The 21,665-nt window shown below is 40.3% G+C and overlaps 1 pseudogene; it reads right to left on the bottom strand.

The window, feature by feature from the left end:
• Window positions 1-21,665, bottom strand: part of LOC114041239 — a 111,455-nt pseudogene that overhangs the window by 69,481 nt on the left and 20,309 nt on the right.

Below are 21,665 nucleotides of genomic sequence, written 5' to 3'. Positions count from 1 at the left end.
GCGGGGAGGAGACTCAAGCAACTGGTACTTCTCTCATCCTCTGGCTAGGCTCCAGACCTTTCACCTGCATTCTTGTCACTCCAAATGACATCTGCCAAGGTGGAAAGCCCATTCTGTTGCTACCACTTCCTGATTTCACACCACCATTCATCAGAACCCTACCCCTACCTCTTTCTCTCCTTCCTTTGCTCTCTCCTTCTGATGTTCCTTCTAGAAACTTGAACCAATCATTAACGAACTTCTCCTTTAAGAGTTCTTCCTCAAGTGCTGACCAGCTTGTTGCACTCTTGGAAACCTTACTCCCATCAGAAAATGAGGCTTCCTTGGCCTCCTTCTTCAGTCCTCTTTTATGCCTCCTCCTGCCTGTCTGGTTGCTACTTAGTCTCCTTGCTAACCCTGTGTGTCCCTCCCCGCCCCTCACCCCTCAATCTTCTCCTTGTATCCCATTTCAATTAGTAATCTCATCAGCATTCATGGCCTCAATTATCATTTCTGTGCTGATAATTCTAAAACTTACTTATCTAGCTCTAACCTCTCTTCTGACTTCTAGTCTAAATCTCCAGCTGCCCATGGGACATCTCCAATTGGATATCCCAAAGAGGTCTTAAACACCACATATTCAAAACTGAAGTCATTATGATTCTCCTGAAACATTCTCCTTCTCTTAACTTCTCTGTTACTATCCATGGTGCCATTATCCTCTCCCAGTCACCCAGTCTTGTCACCTACATATCATTCTCAACTCCTCACTCTCTTTTACTCTTCATATCCAATGTACTGCCAAGACCTGTCAATTTTACCATTATTAAAATCTCTCCATTTGACTTTCATTAATATCTCTCATATACAACCCCTTCTTATCTCTGTTACTGTCACCACCCTAGTGTAGGCCCTCATTTCCTCATGCCTGGACTACTTTACTAGCCTGCTGGTTGGACTCCCTCCATCAAGTCTCTCCCCCAACTCCAGTCTATCCTCCACTCAGTTACCAAAGCTGAGCCTTCAAAGCCCTTCATAATCTGCCCCTCTAACCTTTCCAGTCTTCTTAGACCTTAAACCTTGCTCACAAGGCCCTAACCCCCCAATACTCTATGACATAGTAATACTGGCTTCCTTGCTGTTTCTTACACAACATACTCCATCTGGACATTTTCACTGGCTATCCTCCATGTCTGGAATGTCCTTCCTCCTCATCTACATCTATTGTCCTCCCCGTCTTCCTTTAAATCCTGGCTAAAATCCTACCTTTTGCAAGAAGCCTTTCCTCATTCCCCCTTAATGCTAGTGCCTTCCCTCTGTTGATTATCTCCAACTGAGCCTACAATCTTGTTTGTATTGTTAGCATGGTGTCTTCATTAGAACTCTGAGCTCCTTGAGAACAAAGAATTGTCTTTTTTTTTTGTCCTTTGTATCTCATGCTTAGCACAGTGTTTAGGGCACACTAGGCACTTAGTAAATGCTTACTGATGGGCTGACCAACACACTGGGCCAGAAGGAGTAAGCATTATATTATCATGCCTCATTATTACTTCTAAAGCCTCTGTTGCCATCACTCAGCAATCTCTCCTTTGGGGTTCATCTGAACCCTCTATATTAGCCAGTTTTCTATTAGCCTCCATGTCATTCTCCCTCTTTTTCTCAAGAAGTTCTGACTCACGTTCTTCCTATATTATCTCTACTTCCTTTATCCTTGTAAATTTCAATCCCCATGTTAACATGCTTCAAACTTGTGCCTTCTCAGCTACCAGGACCTAAACTTTTATCCTCTCTCAGTCACACACAAATAAGACATATCCTACATTTTCTCTCTGACAATAATCTCTTACCCTTTCATCTCTCATTCTGCTTCACTTTTCCTAAACCTATTCTCCATCAATGCCATTACCTGTTACAGTCCCTCTTCTTGTTCTCTCAGTGTGTCACCCCTGCTCTGATCTTTTCCTCTTTCACAGTTTTAATCCTATAGTTAACAACTCTCATGATATACTATCCTGGCTGTTCTTCTTGTCTTGTCATCGTTTATTTCTGACCAAATCCCAACCTTGGGCTACATTGGTTTATGAAAGTATTATCAGGTATGCTAAAGCTCATAATGAGCTGAGGCTAATAAGGAAACCTAGGGATCATCAAAATGGCTAGTGAATGTCTAGAAAAGGAAACAGAGATTGCCAAGAGCCAGCAAAGCCTGCTTCATCACGATCAGGTTTGCCAGACAATTTTTTCCCTATTCTTTGCACACTTATTCAGTTAACAAATCAAGAATGTGTTGAAGATCCAGTTTACCTAAGTTTTAGCATAGTATTTGATAAATATATTTGATCTAAATAAATACATTTGATAAATATCTCATTCTTATAGGTACTTCATGTCTGTTGAATTCAACTGTTGGGATTAATACTCTAATTCCCCTTGCCTATTACACTTGGAGGATAAAGGAAAAATTCTTCAGCCAGCCATTTAAAAGTCCTTAAAATATGACTGAATCCTAGGTAATCAACTTTAGATCAGCCCATGTAGTCAGGCCATGCTTTTTCATGCCTCCCCCTCCCCTTCCTTCCCTTCCTTCTCTCCCCCTATGCAATGGCTTGCTATTTAAAGCTATTTAGCTTTCACACATACTTTTTCTTTCCAACCACATGCCTGAAGTCGTGTCTACACATGCATTTGCCAATCCTTATGCACTCACTGAATGCTCAGAGGAGTGAAGCAGGGAAACGTCTTCTAGGGAAAATGTAACCCCCAAGAATGGTGAAAGAGACAACTCTCTTGGGCTTTGGCTAAATTCCCAGGCTGCTGTGAGGAAGGCTCCTTCTTCACAATTTCAAAGGGGTTTCATCCATGACAGATCTGCTGAGCTGCTGCTTAACAGCCCTCCACCTCCCTGGTTCTCAGTCACTCACCTGGACAGGAACTTTTGGCAACTTCTCTCTCCAGAGCCCATGGTACTTCTCCTTGCTCCAGCTGGGAGATCACATCTGGTTTGGAAACTGGAAACCCTGCTCATGCAGAAAGAAAGGGGAATGTGATGGGACAGAAATACAGAGCCTTCCCAGCCCATTTCAATGCAAAAAAAGAAGATAAGCTGTGAAGGTCTAAGGCTCTTCACCTGAGGTGCAGGAATGCTTTCTGCATTTTAAGGCATTATTCTGGGAAAGGGTCCATAGGTTTCACCAAATTGCCAAAGGAGTCCACGTCTTCAAAAAATTGTCAAGAGCTTCTGGCCGAAGGACTGATATAAAGTATCTTGGAAAGCCATTCTGAACTATGGAAACGTGTGTAGGGAGGATCACAATGTGGATTTGGGGTCAGAAGTAATAACAATGATATTATTAATGATAGATAATTATACCACCTCCTATTTATATAACACTTTATCATTTACAAAGCATTTTAAAATGTCTCATTTGTGCATGACAAAAACTGCTGAGAGCTCTAGAGATGGTGCAAATATTATATACATTTTGCAGATAAAGAAACTGAAGCTTAGAAAGCAAGTAACTTGCTCACGTCACACAATTATTCAGTTACAGAGCTGAGATTTGAATCAGATCATCTGAATCAAAGTCCCATACTCTTTCCAAGATGCCATGCTGCCTATGTGAGAAATTTTTATACCTTAAGGCACTGAAATTTTGAGGAAGAAAACTTGGAACATGGGGAGATGATCAGGAAGGATCCATGCCAAGGGCAGCACAATGACGTTCTTAATTTCCAGTTTTCTGTGGACTTTCCTCACAGGAACGGAGAGCACAGACATCCTGCCTCTTGGCACCAGAGGCATAAATAACCTTCTTTCCCTTCACCTCAAGCCAAAATTCAGCTGAGCCCTTCGGATACTTCACAGCCTCCAGCAAATAAAGGTGCAAAAGCAATACAAAAAAAACCCCAGATTTTGAGTTATGGGGGAAGCTCCCCTTACCCAGAAAGATCAGATTTTGATAATTGTCCAACATCACATCCCTGTACAGATTCTGCTGAGCAGGGTCCAGTTGCCCCCATTCTTCCCAAGTAAAGTCCACAGCCACATCCTGGAATGTCAGTGCTTCCTGAAACACCAAACAGGTTCCTGATTACTCATCATCCCTTACTTGGTCACTGCAAGGAAAGAGAGAATTATAGCCTATACACAAAGCAGTGCTCCATTTTGGGGGTTCTTTCAAAAGGTTCCCAGTCACATGGGCATTGCATGGCAGACTCTGTGCCTCACTTTGTATGAGATTTTAGGGGATATACATAGCTCTAACTTTTTAATAAAACTTCCCTTCAAACAGCATCTACCTGAGTGAGACTTAGATCTCCAAGCCACAAAAAATACACATCTCATACCTGGCTATACAATCTTAGGATCCAAAATAACTCTAACAATACAGTGCTTTGAGGGTTGCAAATTCTTTTCCTCATGCCAACTTAGTGAGGGAGATATTGCAAGTATTTGTTGTTACTGTTGTTGTTCTGACCTCTGAGTTATATTAGGGAAGGAAACTACCTCAAACAGGGTGATCTGCTACTGTTCTGCAATTTCTGATGCTAAGGAGTCCCCTGAAGTGCTAAAAGGTTTAGGGACTTGCCCGTGGTCACTCAGCCAGTCTGTGAGAAATGAGACTCGAACCCAAGTCTCCAGACAAAAAGTTCAGGGCTCTTTCCACTATGTCATACGACTACAATGGAGTAATTATTCTCCATTACTAATAAAAAATTCTTACTAATGAATACAAAATACTCTTGTCCAGAATCTTTTCATAAGAAAAGCTAACATACAGAGGCTAGGAACTAGACTTGTGATTGCATTAGTATAGGGAAAACCCTCTACGAATGTTAGTTAGCACTATCTCTGAAAGTTAAGTTTTTAACAGAGCTGCCTAGAGCACTGAGAGGTTAAGGGACTTGTCCAGGGGTCACTCAACCAGTATGTTTTAGAGGTAGGACTTGAATCTAGGTTTTTTATGGTTTTGAGATTGGTTTATTCTCCCCTATGCCATGCTGATTTGAAAATATGTATAGTACTTCATCAGTAATATCAACACTAATAATAACTTACATATAATAAAGTTTGTAAAGAACTTTATATATGTATGCATAATCTTATTTGATCTCACAATAGCACTATGTGGTACAAGTTCAGGAGATTGAGGGAAAGAGATACATGTGACTTTATTATTATCAAAGACAAGATTTGAAATTAGGTATTCCTAACCCAGATCTAACACCCTGTATGAAAAGTTTTAGGCTTCCAATATCTTCCTCCAACAAGTATCTTCTTGGTTGCAAAAATAATTCATTTTTTTTTTAATTAGTTTTAATTTTTTTCCTGTTTCTTACATCATCACAGTATCCCATGTGTTCCTCCTTCTTCTCCTCCTAGAGAGCCAACTCATGTGACAAACAGTATTTTTTGGAGAAGAAAAAGAAAAAAATCAGCACAACTAATCAAGACTTTGAAAAAGTCCTAAAAATCTAACACATGTGAAACTCTAACTTCCAAGAAGGGGTAGGTTGGGGGTATGTTCTTATATCATTTCAAGTCCCAGTTACTTGATCTTTATGATTTTGTTACATTTACTTTTGATTTTTTGATGTGTCATGGTTCTGTCCACTTAATATTGTTGTAGTTACTAAGTATAGTCTTTTTCTTTTACTTTGATGACTTCAGTCTGCATCAGTTCATGTAGATCTTTCCATACTTCTCTGTATTCATCACACACTTCATTACATTCCTATACAACAATTTGTTTAGCCATCTCCAATTGATGAACTACTTAGTTTCCAATTCTTAGCTATCACAAAAAGTGCTGCTATAAATATTTTGGAGTATATAGGAACTTTCTTATTATCACTGACTTCCTTTGTGTATAAGCCCAGTAATGGAATTTCTGATTCAAAGGGAATGGACATTTTAATAATTCTATTTGCATAATTCCAAATTGCTTTCCAAAATGACTGTACCATTTTGCAGCTTTACCAACAATGTCTAAGTGTGCTTATCCTTCCACAACCCCTCTAAAATTGTGCGCCGTCATTTTCTGTCATCTTTGTCAATGGGCAAGATTTAAGACGAAACTTCATGGTGATTCTGATTTGCATTTCTATTATTATTTGGAACACTTTTTTCATGTGGGTATGAATACTCTGTAGTTTGTTGAAAAAAGTTTGTTCATATCCTTTGATGGTTTACCTATTGGGGAATGCTTATTATTCTCACATATGTGTTTATTGTTCATATATCTTGGATACCAAGCCCTTATCAGAGAAATCTGATATAAGGATTTTCCCCCATTTGACCCCTTCCCTTCTTATCCTAGATGCATTAATGTTATCTGGGCAGAAGCTTTCCAGTTTCAGTTTCTTCTGCTGTAGACACAGTATTATGTTCCCTCAGTTACTTCACTTTAATCTTTTCTAAGGGGGCCCTGTTCCCACTGGCTTGTTTCCCCTCACTCTTCATCCCCTCTTCTTGTTTGATATTCCCCACTTCCTTTCCTCCCCTTCACTAGTCTTGTTCCTTAGTTTTAAAATTTCATTTGTTTTTCATTCCTTTCCAAAAAAGCGTTTCTCTTACTCTCTTCATTATCCACCTTCTCTTTCTGTTTATACCCTTATTCTCTGACTCATAACTTCTCTTTACCTGGTTTCTTTCCCTTTGCATTCTTCATGCTATCAAAGATTCTAAGGTATCCATTCTAGGACCTCTGCTTTAGGTCATGTCTGTCACTGCATTATGAGACTCACCTCATGGGTCCCTCTTGTCCAAAGTGCCTCATTTCCAGAGCAATGCCAATTATAATAACAACAATAATAATTACAGCAGTTAACATTAGCAAATATGATAGATACTGTGCTAAGCACGTTACTATTAATATCTCTGATTCTCACAACAACCCTGGGAGGTGGGTGTTATTATCCCCATTTTACAGATAAGAAAACTGAGACAAAGGTTAAGTGACTTGTCCAGAGTCATGCAGCTAATAAATGTCTGAGGCCAAATTTGAACTCATCTTCCTGACTCCAGGATATAGTGCTCTATTCACTATGCTACCTAGCACTGCACCATAGCAGGGCACGTCCCCTACCACATCTCTGATTATATAGTTCAACAACAATCCAAACCCTCTCGTCGGCTTCCCCCCACCCCCTACATCTGACTGGAAATCTCCCTGTGTTCATGCTCTGCCACTCCTCCAGGAGTCAGATGCCCCCAGAGGAGGTTCAAACTCCTCCCCATCCATCCCCAGTACATGCAGACTTTTCAAGCACCAAATACCCTAGACTTCACTCAGTGTAAAGTCCTCATCTCCCTTGACCACTCATTTCTCTTCCCTCATAGAAACATTTGTCAGTGAAACCCCCTCTCATCTCTCGATCACTTGGTCTTCCTTTCTCCCTCCTTTTCAATCTTTCCCCTCTCCTCCTCACTCTTTCCCCTGTAGGATCTTCTCTTTCTGAGATCAAAGTGATCATGCTCCACCCTCATTACTAGCCTTCAATTTAAGACTGGCACATCACTCATTCCTCTCTATCCCTCCACTTCTCTGCCCCCCTTTTATGTACCCTCTCAGGTTGTAATGTAGTCATGCAAAAGAAACATTCACCTGCAGGTAGGGAGTTGCTAGGTTCTGTCCATAATATTGCCATCCACCTCTTCATTGTTAGCTCAACCAGATTTCTACCTTTACTCGTCTCCTTGTGTACTTAGAAAGGTCTCTTACTGGCCTCTCCATTGTCACTATGTTGCTGTTACTGTCCTTGTCTGCTGTACTTATTCACTCCTGCTGCATTTCTGTTGTTTAGGGATCTTCCAAGAGGCACATAATCTTTTCACTTTTTTTCCCCTATAAAGTTTTAAACTCTTCTTTATTAGAGAATGTCATCTTTCATCCTGTATGGGTAGACTTTTATGCACGAAAGAGGTCACTGTGGGCTGCATCCTGGCCTTCAATACTCTTCAGAACTTATTCTTCCATTCCCCCCTCCTTTTTCTAGTGGTTGTAGAGTAGTCCTGAGTTACTTGAATGTTCTTTCCTTTGTATTTAAAGATCTTCTCCTGATGACTTGTAGAACTTGTTTCAGAACTGAATAGTTAAATTTAACATTTACATAACTTAACATTCCACATAAGTCTTCTCATCCATCCACTCTAGAGCTTTATCTCATCCAGTTTTTCCTCCTTAGGGGCTAGGCCTAGTGCTTCATTGGTCCCAAAATCCTACTCTGAATTTTTTTTTTTTTTGGCGTCAAGGAAGACTTTCTGGCTTCTCAAGGGCTATGCAGGAGCCCATGAGTTCTTGCAGGTTCTATTAAACTAGAAGGGCCTGGAGTACAATCCTTGTTGTTGGTGAGTCATTTAGTCAGGTCTGACTCTTTGTGACTCCATTTTTATGGGAGTTTCTTGGCAAAGATGCTGGAGTGGTTTGCCATATAATCCTAGCATCAGACAATGCCTGTGGTCCAAGGAAGAAACTTTGGTTACATACAGAAAGGCTTCTCACCAATATCCAGGAACTTTGTGATGAATTATTTAGCCAAAGAAACCCATGATCCAAAGCAACATACCGAATGGCTCTCAGTTTATGTGGCTACCTATTGCTTCTACAGGGGCAGAAATGGAAGTAAAGGGTATTAATAATAACAGTTGTGAAGAATATTTCCAATATTAACTTAACTGCTGACACCCCAATGTGAAGTTCTTATGTTGCGACCAATGATGGCACATTATACTGGAGAAAATGAGTGTCATTTTAAAATTCTTGATATACATGAAACCAGAAGACAAAAAAGATTTGTAGCTTAATGGAAGGATGCCTTGTGGAATCTCCTTTGAGAAGAAAATAAAAGAACTTCTAAAGTTGATTTATCAATCACACATTCAAAGGCAAAAAGAAATTTTCATAGGCCTTTGGAACATCTCTCAGAATCCCAGTGTTCATGCTAAGAATGAGCCAACACTGCCACAAAGATGCCTTGCAGCTTCTGTTTGCTCCAACAATGATTTACACTGTATTTATCTTGTAGGTGCAGAGTGGTTTGTCTCCGTCATCAGAATGTGAACTCTTTAAGGGCAGGGAACCACGGTTTTTTGCTTGGTACAGTGCAGGAAACATAGTAAGCACTTAACTATTGTTAACTGAGTCAGAAAAAACCTTCCCACGTTCATTGTAGAGGTGGGGGACCATAAGTGTTGGACACCGAACAAAAAAATTAGACTTCTTAACTGTTTCATCTTGTGGAAAATTTTTTTCTTTCTTAATTTTTTTTCTTTTTTTGGCAAGGCATTTGGGGTTAAGTGACTTGCCCAGAGTCACACAGCTAGTGAGTGTTACGTGTCTAAGACCAGATTTGAACTCAGGCCCTCCTGACTCCAAGACCAGAGCTCTATCCACTGCGCCATCTAGCTGCCCTTAATTTTTAAAAGAAAGTATTATAAGGGACAGCCCTCTGGAAGAAATGGGGAGGGATACAGTAGCAAATGGAGGTGATATAAAAACAAAAAATGTCAATACAATTGTACTTAGAAATTACTGACTTATATGTCTTCTGCAAAATAAATATTTATGATAATAATCACCAGATGTATCAGGGCCATTGTTAAAGAAGTGAAATGGTAACAGGTAGGCTTCCATAAATTATGGATTACGTTGTAGACTCTGTAATAGACCACATCTTTATAGTCATGCAGGTGTCTGAAAAATGCAAAAAATACAAGATCCCACTTTGCTTCTTGTTGGTTGACTACAATAACGCATTTCATTCAGTAGAACAAAATTCCACTTTGAAGGAACTCCTCCAACAGGCCTTGATCATGCCTATCTCAAAATTCCTGTGAAAGATAAGGGATAACTTTATTCCTCTGCCCTCTAGTTATTAACATCACCTGACCAACAAGGAGGCACACATTTCCCAGAAATGTGTGCCACTGACAAAGAGGATGTTCAGTGATGACTCTAAATGCAAAAAGGATTTCCTAATAGATGGAGAGGTGCTTCAGATGATCCCTTTGTGGGTGATGCTGTATTGATTGCATTAAACCTCTGAACACTACAGAGACTCCTAATCTCTAGATCCATAATCTCACAAGAGTTTGGTCTGACTATCCACACAGGATAATCCCAAGTAGAAGAAGAATGCCTAATGTCCAGATTATGGTATACGATTTTAAGGATAGTCCATAAAACTGCTCCATCAGTACATATGTCTTGGATAGACACTGCAGATGGGTAATGAACAGGGCCTAAAGTAGAATGAGGAAGAGGTATGGATGGCTTGCATTGGGGAAATTGTGTATTGATTCTCAAGAACCAATGTTCTCCCTGCAATGAAGTCTCATCTTTATAACATTAATATTTTTCAGGTGATGTATTGCTGTGAGTCACAGAAAATCACAATTTCCAAAGAATTAGTTCTGTGTCACCTACAAAGCAATGGAGAGGTACCAGCTGGACAGCAATGTATTATCAAGTGCGAAGGATGATAAAAGAGATCTATGACTGGAAGAGGAGGTGGGTCTTTTATACATCAAGAGCAATGAACCAATGAACCAATGAACAGCCCACATACTCCACTGGCATCCACCAAATGTCAGGAGATCTAGAGGAAAGCTTTCTACACATTGGGTGGACCCTCGATGGAAGATTTCTATAATGACCTGGATAAGAGGTGTGCTGTATGAGAAGTTATGGCTGGGACATGATCTGTAACTCTGGAGGGAACATTCATATCAATGAGATCCCAGATCAAAGTATGCAAATGTAGGAATTCAAAGAAGGCAGAGGGCAACCAGATGCAGGATAATGGAAGTTTTTATTTAAAAAAAGAAATCAGACTTTAGGTCTCAGAATTCCAGAATTGGAAGAGACCTAAAAGCCCATTTGATCTAGCCATGCCTGAACAAGCCCCACCGTAGTATACCTGACAAGTGGTCCTCCAGCCTTTGATTGAAGATCTCCAATAATGGGAAACCCATAACTTCCCAAGGCAGCCTATTCCACTTTCAGATATCTGTGGCAAGTTTTTCCACATAAGAGGGCCTCCCCTCTTAGCAATGTCTCCCATTGCTGGGAAAATAAACATAAGTATCAAACAATCCAAACTCCTTATGATGGCATTAAAGCCTTCTCACAATCTTATTCCAATCAAGTGTAACATTACTTCTTAACATAAACCATCTAATCTACCCAAGCCACCGTTTGCACTGCTTTTTTTGTTTTTTTTTATTAATTTATTTTTAGTTTTCAACATTTACTTCTACAAGATTTTGAGTTCCAAATTTTCTCCCCTTCTCATGCCTCCCCTCACCCCAAGGCAGCGTGCATTCTGAATACCCCTCCCCCTAATCTGCCTTCCCTTCTATCACCCCCCCACACACACTTCTCTCATCCCCTTCCCCTTCTATTTTCCTGTAGGCTGATAGATTTCTATACCTGATTGACTGTATATGTTATTCCCTCCTTAAGTCAAATCTCATGAGAATAAGATTCACTCATTCCCTCTCACCTTCCCACACTTCCCCTCTACTGTGAAAGCTTTTTCCTGTCTGTTTTATGTGAGATAATTTACCCCATTCTACCTCTCCCTTTCTCCTTCTCCCAGTATAATCCTCTCACCCCTTAATTTTATTTTTTAGATATCACCCCTTCATCTTCAACTTGCCCTGTGCCATCTATCTGTCTATCTACCTATACATATTTTTCCCCCTCCAACTACGCTAATACTGACAAAGGTCTCATGAGTTACAAATGTCATCTTTCCATGCAGGAATATAAACTGTTTGATTTTTTTTTATACTTTATAACATTTGCATTTTTTAAACTTTATTAATTTATTTTATCAATAATCACTTCCATAAGCTTTTGAGTTTTAAATTTTTCTCCCCCTCCCTCCCCAAGATAGCACACAATATGATATAGGCTATACATACATTCCTATTAAACATATTTTCACATTAGTGATGTTGTAAGGAAGAATTAGAACCAATAGGAGGAACCATCAGAAAGAGGAAACAAAACATAACAGAAGAAAAAAAAATAGCAAATAGTATGCTTCCGTCTGCATTCAAACTGCATAGTTCTTTCTTTGGATGTGGATAGCATTTTCCATCATGAGGGCTTTGGAGATGCCTTAGATCCTTGCATTGCTGAGAAGGATTAAGTCTATCAACATTAGTCATTGTACAACATGGCTGTTGCCGTGTATAACGTTCTCCTGGTTCTGCTCACTTCAGACCATACAAGTCTTTCCATATTCTTCTGAAGTCTGCCTGTTCACCATTTTTTATAGCACAATAGTATTCCATTACATTTATATACCACAACTTGTTCAGTCATTCCCCAACTGATGGGCATCCTCTCAATTTCCAATTCTTTGCCACCACAAAGAGAGTTGTTAGAAACATTTTTGTACATGTGGGTCCTTTTCCCATTTGTATGATCTCTTTGGTATACAGCCCTAGAAGTGCTATTGCTGGGTCAAAGGGTATGCACTTTTTTATAGCCCTTTGGGCATATAAACAGTTCAATTTTAATAAGTCCCTTATGATTTCTTTTTTCTGTTTACCTTTTCATGCTTCTCCTGAGTATTGCATTTGAAAGTCAAATTTTCTATTCAGCTCTGGTCTTTTCATCAGAATGCTTGAAAGTCCTCTATTTCACTGAATGTACTTTTTTTCTTCTCCTGAAGGATTATATTTAGTTTTGCCGGGTAGGTGATTCTTGGTTGTAATCCTATTCCCTTTGCCCTCCAGAATATCGTATTCCAAGCCCTCCAATCCCTTAATGTAGAAGCTGCTAAATCTTGTGTTATCCTGATTGTGTTTTCACAATACTTGAATTGTGTCTTTCTAGCTGCTTGCAATATTTTCTCCTTGACCTGGGAACTCTGGAATTTGGTTAAAATATTCCTAGGGGTTTTCCTTGGGAATTTCTTTCAGGAGGTGATCGGTGGATTCTTTCAATTTCTATTTTACCCTCTGATTCTAGATTATCAGGGCAGTTTTTCCTTGATAATTTCTTGAAAGATGATGTCTAGGGTCTTTTTTTGATCATGGCTTTCAGGTAGCCCAATAATTTTAAAATTATCTCTCCTACATCTATTTCCAAGGTCAGTTGTTTTCCCAATGAGATATTTCACATTGTCTTCTGTTTTTTTCATTCTTTTGGTTTGGTTTTGTCTTGATTTCTCATAAAGGCACTAGCTTCCATTTGCTCCATTCTAATTTTTAAGGAAATATTTTCTTCAGTGAGCTTTCGGACTTCCTTTTCCAGTTGGCCAATTCTGCTTTTCAAGGCATTCTTCTCCTCATTGGCTTTCTGGACCTCTTTTGCCATTTGGGTTAGTCTATTTTGTAAGGTATTATTTTCTTCAGTATTTTTTTGGGTCTCCTTTAGCAAGCTGTTGACTTGTTTTTCATGACTTCCATGCATCACTCTCATTTCTCCTCTCAGTTTTTCCTCTACTTCTCTTACTTGCTTCTCAAAATCCTTTCTGAGCTCTTCCATGGCCTGGGACCAATTCATATTTTTCTTGGAGGATTTGGATGTAGAACCTTTGACTTTGTTGTCTTCTTCTGGTTGTAGGGTTTGATATTCTATATTACCAAAGAAAGATTCTATGGTCTGACTTTTTTTTTTTTTTGCGCACTTTGCTCATGTCCCTAGCCAATGACTTGAGTTTTAAACTCTGTTAAGGCAGGAGTCTGCTTCCAATACGGAGAATGTATTCTCCCAAGCTTTGGGGGTTTTGTGCAGCTGTTTTCAGAGACACTTTTGGGGACCTGTAAATTTTCTGTTCTCCCACGGTGGTATGATCACGGGTGAAATGTTTACTCTTTTTCTGGCCTATGCTCTGGTCTATGAGTGACCATAAGCACTCTTTTCTGCCTTGGAACTATGAGGAGGATTCCTTCTTCAATGCCACTATAAAGCTCCACCATGCCAGCACTCCTCCTCGCCCCAGGACCACCACCCAGAACTGTGACCCCAGATCCAAGCAGGGGCAAAGCAACAGATTCCTGCCTCAGCATCAGCAAAGAGATCCCTACAATCCCCCTCTGATCAGCCACTCGATTCCCCCTCAGTCTGTGGGCCAAGAGCTCTGGAAGCAACCACTACCCTAGGCCTGCACAGGACTGGGGCTGAACTGAGTTCCTCTCTCACCATGGGACCAACCTTTCCTACTGATCTTATAAGTTGTCTTTGCTGTTTGTGGGTTGAGAAGTCTGGAAACCGCTATAGCTCCCCTTGATTCAGTCCCTTGAGGACTGCTCCAGGTTTGCTGAGGCCTGGTCTTTGCCTGCACAGCCTACATGGCCCATGCTCAACAGTCCTCCTCTCCCAGCCCGGCACAGCAGATCTTTCCAGTCAACAATCCAGGTCGTTTTGGGTTGGAAATTTGTTTCAATCTGTCTTTTTGTGGGTTCTGCTGCTCTAGAATTTGTTTAGAGCCATTTTTATTGGTATTTGGAGGGGTCTGGGGGAGAGCTCAAGCAAGTCACTGCTTTCACTCTGCCATCTTGGCTCTGCCCCTCCCAGTCTTGCACTGCTTTTTGTCGATGTTTCCTCTCAACTCTGAGCCTTCCCTCCTATTACCTCCTACCCCACTGATATCCTCCAGCTAATTGTCTTTCATGTTTCATGAACCCTTCCCTACCCATTCTATCCTAAGTTGATCTATCTGTCTGCTAAACCGATGGAGCATTTATTGCTTGTAGCTCAGTCTGGCTCTTACTTATGCATTTCCCTGTACCCCCTTCTAAAAAAAGTTTCGTGTGAGTTACTCTGCATTGGCTCAGTCTCTACTTCAGATGTCTCTTCCAATGACATGCAGCTCAAAGAATGCAAAGGCTCTTTTTCAATGCTACTTTCACCAATTTCATAGTACCTTGTACAATATGACCACTGATTAGGCCTGAAGGAGCTGCTGAATGAAACAGTGAATGTTGGGTAAAGTGGAGGGAGATAATAAAGGAAGAGACATTCATCAAGTGGAGACCATTCCACATAGGGCACATCTTCCAGGAAGGGGGGGTTAGTCACTTGAGTTGTCACTCAACTAGAGTTCAGGTTTCTACAAGAGATTACACTGGGGTAAGAAGTTCCACAAGATAATGTTATCAGTGCTAAGGACTGATCCAGCCTTTAAAGGTAGAAATTCCAACTCACCTGGGCCCTGGTTGTCAGGAACATAGAGCCCTGTCCCTCCTCAGGGCTCCCTTCCTGGACAAGTGGAGAGTCCTCTGAAGGCAGAGACAGGAAGGAAATACAGATCAGAATTACCTTACAACAACCAGTAACCCTTCCTTCCCCCTACATGTCTCCTTCCTTAGGGGAAAGGGAGTAACGCCATTCTTTCAGCTCCAAGCACCTGTCGCTTCCCCTGAACTGTTGAAGGCCCTGCGAGGGCTCTATCCTGAAGCCAAACATATATGGACCATGACAATCTACCTAAACTCAGTACTCTGCGATAAACTGCTCCCCCCCCCACCCCATCATCATTTAAATCTGATTCCTTGTCCCCAAATGCCCAATCCCTCGCTCCCATTCCCTTTAACCCAAACTCACTTTAAATAGGTTCCACTTTAAAGTGCCTCTCTGGAATACCTGCTCCAGATTCAGCAATTCGCTTTCATCTTAAATTGTGTCCTTTCCCACTCCTTTCATCTTTTGGCTAACACGGAGACCTGACTCCCTCCTGAAGAACACAGCCTCCCTGGCTTCTCTTTCCAGCATTAGCTGCATTTCACTCATTCCTCCCAACTCACTGACTGAGGTAGGGAGCTGGAACACTCCCTGTTCCCCACTGCCACTTCCAGGTTCTCTCTCTACTACTACCAGTCAGTAACCTCTCCTCCTTTGAGGTGCACCACTCAATCAACACTCTGGTAGCTATTGTCTACCAGCCACTAGGCCAATTCCCTTTTCTCAATGAGTTCAGGACCTGGCTCCCAACCTTCTCTCCTTCATAATTCCTGTCCTCACACTGGAGGAATTCAACATACATTCTGATACTCTCCTCCAAAGACACAAGTCCCAGTTCCTCATATTTCACAAGTAAGTATTCATTTCACTACACTTCAGCCACAGAGGGTCATGACTTTGATCCTGCCACTACACACAAATGTCCATACTGAAATTCCTTTATCTAATCACAATAATCATTCTACCTCTCCCCTGCCCTTGCAATGCCAACCTTTATTCTTATTCCAAATCTTTGACCTCCAACTTCTCAACTCTTCAGCTGGATGGCACAGTGGAGAGGGCTGGGCCTGGAGTCAGAAAGACCCGAGTTCAAATCTAGCCTCAAACTCTAGCTGTGTGACCCTCATTTAACCTCTGTGGACTTCAGTTTCCTCACTTATAAATGGGAATAACAGCACCTACCTTGCAGGGTTGTTGTGAGGATCGAAGAAGAGAGTTATTTGCAAAGCACTTAGCACATAGTAGGGGCTGTATAAATGTTTAATTCCTTTTCCCTCTCCTCTCTTCCCTCAGTCCCCTCCTAGGCTATCTACACTCTCCTTCCTGATCTTGACCTCTTGGTGAACTAGTTCATCTCTACAATGTCTTCTTCTCAAGACCCTCGCACTCTTAATATGTTACTGATTGTGTCCTGACAAGCCTCAACCTTGGACCACTCTCACCATTTGCTATTTTTACTCCTACAAACATGCGGCTGGAGAAAATCACAAAATGTGCTTATTTTTCCCCCTACTCTTCCCATTGGGTTGTAAGTCTCACCTCCTTCCTCTAACATTTGGGCCAGATCCTCTACCAAGGCCACCACCTCCTCGCTTGTCTTTGGATTTTGTGATTTCACCCAAGCCCTGATTTCCCCAGGCAGGATGGTCAGGAATTGTTCCAGCACCAGCAGCTCCAGAATTTGCTCCTTTGTATGGATTTCTGGCCTCAGCCATTGAAGACAAAGTTCCCTAAGTTGGCTCAGGGCCTCAAGAGGACCAGCTCCTTCTGGATATCGAAAAAACCTGAAGCGCTGTCGAGAAGCCTCAAGGTCAGGTTTCTGGTCTCCTCGAACGGTTTCTTGATTCCAGGGGACATCCACCCCAAGGATTCTACCTTGTTCATATAGAGTAGCAATTTGGGGGTCTGGATACATAACCATCATTTTCTTCAGAAGCATCATCTCTCCAGTTAAGGCCTTCATGGAGAAATTAAAACCTATCCCCGCCAAGGAGTTAACCTTTTCCAGACCCAATATGGGTACTTGTACAAGAGAAACTGTGGGTAAAGAAAGATCAAAATAACGAGGATGGACCCAGCAACCTCAATCACATAGCCTAAACCATGAACTTTGGAGGAACTGTGCTGAGTTCTTAGACATACAAATGGCCCAAAAACTGAGCACCAGGCAATCCATTTCTTGAGCAAGTTGTAAAGAGATCTCTTGGAATTGGTTCAGATATATATGATACAGACGTTCACAAACAAATGCAGGCACTGAGAAACATAAAGACCCTTAGTCCACAACCTCTCATTGCAAAACAAGAAGACTTCAAATGTGCCCGATGACAAACACACACAAAAAGCTGAAGAAGGGGGAGCAGGGCCCTGGATCAAAGACTTGGAATGCACTGCACAAATTCACTGAATAATAAACCAAAAGTTTTTAAAGCTGCCATTAAATATGTACATTATATTTAATGTAGTATCTAATATTAGCATTAAAAAGAATCGAGAAAATCATTAATTCCTAGAAATATTTTTTCCTCTTAATAGAAACTCCAATCATTTATGGTTTCCAAGTGAATGTTAAGTTTTCATATGTGAAACAGGCAAAATATCTATTTGCTTTGCATATTAAAGACGGTATGTATCCCAGTGCATTCAGAGTTAAGCCATGTGGGTAAGATGTCAGCCAACAGGGACATAAGTATTTTTCAAAAGACCCAGATTTCTTAATCTTTGAATCCCCAGATGCCTAAGCAAAAACAACAGTAAAAGCCCAGTCACCTTTACCAGTCACTTCAGCCCTGTGCCAACAAACCCTGTCACTCCAAGCCTTCTCCCCCAAAACAGTTTACAAACAGAAGAAAAAAAATCTTCCATCCTGTTGTCTTCATTTTCTCTTTTGCAATGTGGACGCAGTGTTGGACTGGTAGCCGAAGAACACCGGGTTAGCATCCCGATGCTAACATTCAGTAGTTTCTTGGCCTTTGGTAAATCAATCCACCTTCATTTTTGATCCACAAGTTCCTCATCTGTAAAATGGGGGTAATGATAATCAAATTACTTACCTCACAGGATTGTTATTAGGAAATCACTTAGTAAACCTTAAAAATCTATGGAAATAAAATATCCCTTCTCCCTTGATACTCTGACTTTATGAGACACTCTATAACCAAATGAGAAATAAGAATATTTTAAAGGGCTTTGCAAACTGGAAAATTAACTATAAATGGTTTAGGGGGTTTCTTTTATTTTTAAAAAATGTGGTTTTTTATTTTTATTTTCAGTTCCAAATTTTCTGTCCATTCACATCCCCCCACTCATTGATAATGAAAGAAATACAACATCCATTCTACTTATGAAGTCGGGCAAAACATATTTCCAAATAAACCACGTTGTTTAAAAAAAAAAAAAGGCAAGAAAAAGTGGGAAAAAAATTCTGCTTCAATCATTACCCAGAGTTCATCAGTCCTCTCTTTGGAAATGTACAGTGTCTGTCATCATGAGTCCTTTGGAATTGTATCGAGCAGAGCAGCTAAGTCTTTCATGGCTGATTACTGTTACAACGTTGTTGTTAGTATATACAATGTTCTTTCAGTTCTGCTCACTTCAATTTCCAACAGTTCACAGAAGTCTCCCCAGATTTTTCTGAAACCAACTCCTTCAACATTTCTTATACCCCAATAGTAACTCATCACAATCACATGCCGCAACATGCTCAGCCTTTCCCCTCTCAATTTCCAAATCTTTGCCATTACAAAAAGGGTTGCTGTATTTTTGTATGTGAATCCTTTTCCTTTGATTTCTTTGGAAACTGACACAGGAATGGTACTGTAGGGTCAAAGGGTATGGGCTGTTTTATAGTCTTTTGGGCATAGTTCTAAATTGTTTTCAAGAATGGCTGGACCAGTTCACAACTCTACCAAGAGTGTATTAGGGTACCTATTTTTCAACATTTCCTCCAACATTTGTAATTTTCCTTTTCTGTTATGTTAGCCAATCTGATAGGTGTGAGGTGGTACCTCAGAAATGTTTTAATTTGCATCGCTTTAATTACTGGTGATTTAGAGTATTTTTCATATGACTATGGATAGGTTTGATTTCTTATGAAAATTGTTCATATCCTTTGACCTCTTATCAATTGGGGAATGGCTTTTATTTTTATAAGTTTGGCTCAGTTCCCTATATTTTTGAGAAATGAGACCTTTATCAGATCAACTTGCTGTAAAACTTTTTTCTCAGTTTCCTGTTTATCTTTTAATTTTGGCTGCATCCGTTTTGTTTGCACAAAAACATTTTAATTTAATATAATCAAAACTATCCATTTTACCTCCTGTGATCATCTCACTCTTTTGTTTGATCATAAACTCTTCCATCACCCACAGATATTATGGGCAATTTTTTCCCCATGTTCCTGCAATTTGCTGATATTATCCTTATATCTAAATCATGCACACATATTGAGCTTTTCCTGGTATATACTGTGAAATGTTGGTCTATGCCCAATTTCTGCAAGAAAGCTTTCCAATATTTCCAGCAGTTTTTGTCAAAAAGTGAGTTCTTGGCCCAATAGCTTAGATCTGAGTTTATCAAAAACTATGATCATTTACTTCTGCATATTGTGTACCTAATCTATTTCATTGATCAAGCCCTCTATTTCTTATCTTGTACCAGATTGTTCTGATGATTACTTCTTTGTAGTATAGTTTGAGGTCTGGTACTGCTAGGTTGACTTCCTTCACATTTTTTTTCATTGATTCCCTTGATATTCTTGACCTAGTTTTCCTTCAGATGAATTTTATAAAATAATTCTTTGGTAGTTTTATTGGTACAGCACTGAATAAAAAATTTAGTAAAATAAAAAAATGTAATAGCTCAGCCTACCCATGAACAATTAATATTTCTCCAATTATTTAGATCCTTGTCTGAGAAGTGTTTTGTGATTCTGTTAAATAGTTCCTGTGTGTTCTTAGCAGGTAGACTCTCAAATATTTTATACTTCCTGGAGTTATTTTAAATAGAATTTCTCTATCTCTTCTTGCTGTTTTGTTGGCAAAATTTAGAAATGCTAATCACTTATATGGGTTTATTTTATATCCTGCAACTTTGCTAAAGTTGTCAACTGTTTCAACTAGTTTTTTTTTTTTTACTGATTCTCTAGGGTTCTCCAAGTATACCATCATATCATCTGCAAAAAGTGATAGTTCTGTTCCCTTGCTGCCTATTCTTACTCTTTTATTTTTCTTCTATTATTACTGTATTTAGAATATCTAGTACATTAATGATGACAATGTACATCCTTGATTCACTCCTCATTGTACTGGAAAGGCCTCTAGGTTATTCCCATTACAGATAATATGTGCTTCTGGTTTTAGGTACATCTATTGTTGTTCAGTTGTGCCCGTCTTTTTTTTGGGCAATTGGGGTTAAGTGACTTGCCCAGGGTCACACAGCTAGTTAGTGACAAGTGTTTGGTCTGAGGCCGGATTTGAACTCAGGTCCTCTTGACTTCAGGGCCAGTGCTCTAGCCACTGCACCACCTAGCTGCCCCTGTGCCTTTCTTTTTGACCCCACTTGGGGTTTTCTTTTGACTTGCCTTACCCAGAGTCACACAGCTAGTGTCTGAGGTCTGATTTGTATTCAGGAAGATGAGTCTTCCTGATTCCAAGCCTAGCGCTCTATCCACTGCTCCACCTAGTTGCCCCAATTAGGTAGATACCACCTATAATTTTAAGAAATGCTCCATTTAGCGGGGTGGCTAGGTGGCCCAGTGGATATAGCATCAGCCCTGGAGTCAGGACATGTGTTCAGGTCCTGCCTCAGACACTTGACACTTACTAGCTGTGTGACCCCGGGCAATTCACTTAACCCCACTGCCTAGCAAAAATACAAACAAAAAAAGAAATACTCCATTTATTCCTCTGCTTTCTAGTGTGTTTTCTTTTTTAAATAGAAATGGGTATTGTATTTGTCAAAAGCTTTTTCTGAATCTGTTAATACAATCATATTGTTGCTTTTGTTATTGATAGAGTCAATTATGCTTATAGTTTTCCTAAGGAGTCCTGCATTCCTAGTAGAAACCCAACACGGTCATGGGGTATAATCTTTGTGATATACTGCTGAAGTCCAGTATTTTATTAAAACAATTTTTCATGGATATTAATTAAGGAAATTAGCCTATAGTTTTGGTTTGCTTTTTTTTTTTCTGTAGGGTTTTTATTTTTTCTGGCTTAGGTATCAGAACTATTTTTGAGCCCAGAAGGAACTTGGTAATGCTATATAAAAGTGGACAGTGAAGATGACGATGAGTAATGATGATGATGATGACGACGACGATGACGACGAAGACTACCCCCACCGGGAGGATGGTCACACCCTTCACTTCGGAACCCCGAATCCACTCCTCGCGGTGAGGCTGCAGCACCCCCCAGCCTGGCCCAGCCACCTCCCCAGCCTTCTCTTTCCTTCCCTCCGGAGAGCTGTCATAGCCCCTCCCCC

This window comes from Vombatus ursinus, unplaced genomic scaffold (assembly GCF_900497805.2).
Source record: "Vombatus ursinus unplaced genomic scaffold, bare-nosed wombat genome assembly UNPS02014170.1, whole genome shotgun sequence".
NCBI classification, from domain to species: domain Eukaryota; kingdom Metazoa; phylum Chordata; class Mammalia; order Diprotodontia; family Vombatidae; genus Vombatus; species Vombatus ursinus.
Note: the sequence above shows the minus strand (reverse complement) of the source record. Positions and strands in the feature narration are given on the sequence as shown.